At 38.0% G+C, this 6,085-nt stretch overlaps 1 protein-coding gene and 1 long non-coding RNA gene across 2 annotated transcripts in view; one reads left to right on the top strand and one right to left on the bottom strand.

The window, feature by feature from the left end:
- The window catches only part of LOC106872757 (proteoglycan 4), a 329,051-nt gene that overhangs the window by 10,964 nt on the left and 312,002 nt on the right, over positions 1-6,085 (top strand). The window lies entirely within an intron of this gene.
- The window catches only part of LOC128249269 (uncharacterized), a 74,117-nt gene continuing 72,250 nt past the window's right edge, over positions 4,219-6,085 (bottom strand). The window contains exon 3 of the long non-coding RNA XR_008265357.1: positions 4,219-5,802. This is a non-coding gene — a long non-coding RNA (uncharacterized LOC128249269). The remainder of the gene's footprint in view (positions 5,803-6,085) is intronic.

The following is a 6,085-nucleotide window of genomic DNA, read 5'->3' as shown; positions in this document are numbered from 1 at the left end:
GACTTGGCTATTCTGCTTTTTTTTACTTCTATACTTTTGGCCATAGTAGCCATCCTAGGTCAAGTTTAAACTAACTCAATGACAAGCTAAGAATAGCAACACACATGCACACACACACACACACACACACACACACACACACACACATTTAATTTAAAATCTAGTGTTGTCTCCCCTTCCTGTTTTGACCAGAATTATTTATATAATTGATTCTCGTTATTAAAACTAATTTTTAATTAAAATTTCCCAGCTTACTCTATCAAATATGCTACATTCACTATACTACACGCATGCACACACATATGCATGCACATACATATACATATACATATACATGCATACACACACATTCATTGAGTGCTTTCAGTCAATGAATGAGGAGGAAAGACCATGCAATACATTTCTTAGTAGTTCACAGTAATCTCTCGCCATATCATGGTTTATTATTTAAGCTTACATCAATTCCTCCATGGTGGTGTTCTGCATTTATAATGGAATTATTATATACAAATTATGAAAAATAATAAAAGGAAAATATACAGTTCAGTACTGTTTCTACTTCATGGATATTCACCCATTGCAGTGGTTTTTGGAACATAGCACCCACGATAGTTGAGGGATTACTGTATATGGCTTATTTAAGCTGAAATCCTGTTTTGGATGACCATGCATCACACAACAATGATATGTTTATTTAACAACATGGCAGATTCTCAGCAGTTTCCACCAGCAAAAAACTATCTAGAAGGAATTGGACAGACTGGAGCTTTAATAGCAGAAAAATTACCCATGGTGTCATGCAGTGGGATCAAGCTTGAAACCATAGGGTTACAAAGTAAACTTCACTGAAGAGCCTTGCATGTGTGCAGGTGCACACACACCACACACACACACCACACACACACACCACACACACCACACACACACATGTATTTTTTTATGTGTCATTCGTTGGATTGCGACCATGCTGGGGCATCACCTTGAAAGGTTTAAACAATATTGGAAAACAATATTGTGTGTGTGTGTGGTCTTGTCTCTCTCTACTGTGTTGGTTTGTTTATGTCCTCATAAATTCGTAGTTTGGTTAACATGAATGCTAGAATAAGCATCAGAATTGAAAATATGTCTTGGGGTCAATTTGACCTACTAAACTTTTCAAGGTGGTGCTCCAGCATGGCCACAATAAAATGACTGAAACAAGTAAGCTGTGTGTGTGTGACAAGGTAAGGTAGCATATATTATGCATATATATACACACACATGTTTGCTTAACTGCACCCACTGTGGATATATATACATATATATACATATATATATACACACATATACACGCGTACATACACACACACGTAAGTGGGCAGGTGTTTGGGTAGGTAAGTAGTTAGCTAACTAGTAGGTAAGCAGGTGGGTGTTTTAGTCGGTAGCTGAGGTTGGTAGGTAAGTTTAACACAAAAATATGTTCTAAGATAGATAGACAAACAGATGGTTAAACGCATTGGTAGACAGACAGACAGACAGGGAGAGAGAGAGAGAGAGAGAGAGAGAGATATTCACAAGTTACCGAAAAACTTGTAGGAGTTGTTGCATGTATCTATTTCTGAAGATATACCTTGCTACCTCTTGTTAGAACAGGTCCTATTTTCATCTTGGTATTAGGTTTTCTTTGTCTACATTAGCATATCCATATTCTGAATCCCAAGACACCTGAGAACAATTCTTGTGGAATTTTTTGCATTAGATTAACAACTTTTTGTGGCTGGGTGGATAACGTAGTGGATTAATTGCTTCTGCTTTCGTTTTCTTTCTTTCTCTCTCTCTCTCATCATGGGTTGGAATCTACAACAGCCATTTCATTGTGTTTCTGAGTGCAATGTTATTTTATATGGTGTTAGCTTATCCATGTAGCTGTCATGTATGCATAAAAGATCAATTTTGGAAAGTTATGCGATTAACTGGCATCCTATCCAGGAAGGGATAAATTTTTGAACCACTTCGTGGTATGCAACACAGACTAAACATCTGTTCACAAAAGCCTGCCATATCTAGCTGTATGTTAACTAAGGTACCACATTAAAAGCATTGTTGAGTGATGGTTCCACATGAAAAGCACTGGTGATGGTGCCACGTGAAAAGCACTGGTCATGGTGCCACGTGAAAAGCACTGGTCATGGTGCCACGTGAAAAGCACTGGTGATGGTGCCACGTGAAAAGCACTGGTGATGGTGCCACGTGAAAAGCACTGGTGATGGTGCCACATGAAAAGCACTGGTGCAGGTGTCACATAAAATGTACCCAGTACACTCTGTAAAGTGGTTGGTGTTGGGAAGGGCATCCAGCTGCAGAAAGCAAGCTAAAACAAACTAGGGAACCTGGTGTGGCCCCTAGCTTCGCCCATTCCTGTCAAGCTGTCCAACCCATGCCAGCATGGAAAATAGATGCTAAATGATGATGATGATTCAACTCTATGTTATATATGTGTGTGTGTGTGTGTTATATATGTATTATAGTATTTGAAAGTTGATGCTCTAAGTCTTAAATCACTAGATAGAGTTCCTAAAGCCCTTCATTTCCTACACAGCATAGGCCATCAATGGCTTTTTTTCCCCCTGTTCTCAACCCTGAACTGTCTTTTCTGCTCTTCTCCCGGGTCTTGTTGATTTTGCATTGTCATCAAAGCTTCAGTCACTTCTCTTTTTTATAGCAGTTTTTAGCCTTACACAAACCCCATTTTTATCTGTTGGTAGAGGAAGTCCATATAAGTCTGGCCTCAATCCTTTGAGCTGTCCAGTAATGGTAGGGAGGAGGAGGGGGTCTACCAGGAACTTGCACTCCTCTGGTGTAGGTCTCGGGGTCACTGAGTTTGTCCCACCAACACTTGACAGCTGGTGTTGGTTTGTTAACATCCCCGTAACTTGGCAGTTTCAGAAAAGAGGCCAATAAAAAAAAAAATAGACTTTAAGCAAAAAGTATTGGGGTTGATTTGTTTCATAAAAGTGACCCCTGGCATGACCACAGTCCAGTGACTGAAACAAGTTAATAAATACCTCATCACATAAATACCTCACCACATATATACACACACACACACTGTTTCTGTCTGTCTGTCACTCTCTTGGTTTCTGTCTGTCTCTCTCTCTCTCTGTCTCTCTGTTTCTATCTGTCTGTCTCTCTCTCTGTGTTTCTATATGTCTCTTTCTCTCTCTCTCTCTCTCTGTCTCTCTCTCTCTCTCTCATACACAAAATACAGGATCATCATAGCTGGAATGCCTTCTTTCATCATGACCACCAACTCGATCATTATTGACCTGGGGTTAAACAACAACAACAATCATGTCAATAATTGCACTTTCCTAAAAAACATTATAATGGTATCAGTACAATTTTCTCCCTATTTTTACCCCCTTTCTCTAACTCCCTCCACCCCACCACATCCTCACCACCACCACTACCACCCTCACCACCACCATCACTGACTGTTTCCTCAACTGTGTTCTTAACCAATATTAGAGATTAGCAACACACTTCTTATCCTGTTTGAACACTGTTATATTTCCGTATTATTTTCCTAGAATTTTTCACCATTATCTTCTGTCAGGAGTTTATCATCCAACAAAACTTAGTAATACCATCCAAAGTGATAAAGATAATGGTTGCAATGTCTTTGCTTCAGAGGTTTTAATGGTGGTGGTGGTGGTGGTGGTGGTCTGTAGACCTGCTTTCATCTGCTGTAAAATTTCTGTGAGAGATGCTATGTTCAATGTTTTTAGCTAATATCAGTGGTGCTGATTACAATATATGTATGTATATGTGTGTGTGAGGGAATGTATGTGCTTGTGGGTGTATGTATACAAGCATTATGGAGTCAAGGATACACAAGAGGTGTATTATATACATATGCACATATATACATGTGTGTGTGTGTGCTTTGTATTTTCCTTATAATGGCAATATTAACCTTACCAAACAATAATTATTTGCAGTCTGTATGAATAAAATTATATCTAACCCTATAACTAACTCCACCAGGAATCAGAAGTGACCAAAGCTTGTTTAATCCTAGTAAAGCATACCAAAACAAAGCAACACAAAAACAAATTATCAGACATTAACACCAAACAGACAAAACAGGGGAATTTCCTTCATCAGCTGCCTAACAAACATCATCATGATTTTGACCCTCGTTTTGGGTTCATCTTCACAAAAGTATTTTATCTTGGTTTCAGTTCCTTCAGGAGTAACTTCCAAAATGAATTTTTGTATTTCAATTATATATTTCTAAATTAATCTTTTTTTTCGATCTCTTACTAGTTTCAGTAAGTGCTGTGGTCATGTTTGCACAGTCACCTTTGTAGGGTTTAGTTAATCATATTACCCTTTACTTGTTACATGAATTGGTCCTTTATTTTTATGGACCTGAAAATCATGAAAGTTACAGAACTTAACCTAACTGGGATTTGAACACACAATATAAAGGAGAACATAAAGGATTGTAACCAAATACCATAAACCATTTTGTCCCAGGATTTACCAATTCCACCTATTCTATTATTTTTACCTGTTTCAGTCATTTGACAACGACCATGCTGGAGCATTGCCTTGTAGAGTCAGTTGAACAAATCAACCTCAGTATTTATCTTTAAGTTTTGTATTCTCTCTGTATGTGCACATTCATATGTATATGTGTGTGTGTGTGTATAATATACCCCACCTCATATGCATCCTTGACTCCATGATGCACACATACATTCACCCACATGCACATACATTCCCTCACACATACATATACATACATATATTGCAATCCACTAAGTTAGAGGTATGTAAACAAACCAACAAAGGTTAAGTGGTAGTGAGGGACAAATGCAAGCACACATCATCATCATCATCATTGTTTTTAATGTTCCTTTTTCCATGCTGACATCACACACACACACACACACACACACACACTCTACAGACTTGTTTACACTGTTTCTTATTTATTTATTGCCCTCAAGGGGCTAAACTTAGAGGGGACAAACAAGGACAGACAAAGGGGTTAAGTCGATTACATCGACCCCAGTGCGTAACTGGTACTTAATTTATCGACCTCCGAAAGGATGAAAGGCAAAGTCGACCTCGGCGGAATTTGAACTCAGAACGTAATGCCAGACAAAATATGGTTAAGCATTTTGCCCGGCATGCTAACGTGTCTGCCAGCTCGCTGCCTTAGTTTCTGTCAGTTTCTATCAACCAAATTCACTCACAAGAATTTGTTCAACCCAATCTCATAACAGAATGCATTTGCCAAAGGCACTGCACTGTAGGACTGAACTTGGAACCATACAGATGTGAAACTACTTAACAACAACACGGCCATGTCTATGGCTATTAACCACCATTCATGTTTGTTGTTTTGTTTTTTCTTATTATTTTTACATAAATACCATTCTGTTTCCAAAGATGATGATTGTTTTGATATAAGTTCTTGTTTTTCCTCATTAGAATAATACAGCCTTTGTGTTCTGCCAAGAGAATCTGAGGTCAACTGTTACTATTTATATATTCTCTTGAATTAGTTTTTCTCTAAAAGTTGATAAAAATTGAACTTAACCAAATGTGAGGTACATTCTTTATTTTGAGCTATTCTGATTTACTTATAACTTTTTTTTTCTGTTTCTCTTTTGCATTTTTTTTTTGTTAGATGTTATTGCCATCTTCCCCCTCTTTCTCTCTCTCTCTCTCTGTAAAACTGTCACTCCATCGGTTATGACAATGAGAATTCCAGTTGATCCGATCAATGGAACAGCCTGCTTATAAATCCTACAATTTAGAAAATACACAAAATTTCATTAACAATTAGATGATGAAAACTCATTAACATAGGAAAAGCAAATTACGGCCCAGTTTCTAGGTAAAAACAAAAACCAAACCATGAAGACAATTTTTTGTAATGTATATAGGCGCAGGAGTGGCTGTGTGGTAAGTAGCTTGTTTACCAACCACATGGGACCTTGGGCAAGTGTCTCTTACTATAGCTTTGGGCCAACCAAAGCCTTGTGAGTGGATTTGGTAGATGGAAACTGAGAGAAGCCTGTCATATATC

This window comes from Octopus bimaculoides, chromosome 13 (genome assembly GCF_001194135.2).
Source record: "Octopus bimaculoides isolate UCB-OBI-ISO-001 chromosome 13, ASM119413v2, whole genome shotgun sequence".
Taxonomy (NCBI): Eukaryota; Metazoa; Mollusca; class Cephalopoda; order Octopoda; family Octopodidae; genus Octopus; species Octopus bimaculoides.
The sequence above is the reverse complement of the archived record's forward strand: the minus strand, read 5'-3'. Positions and strand labels throughout refer to the sequence as shown.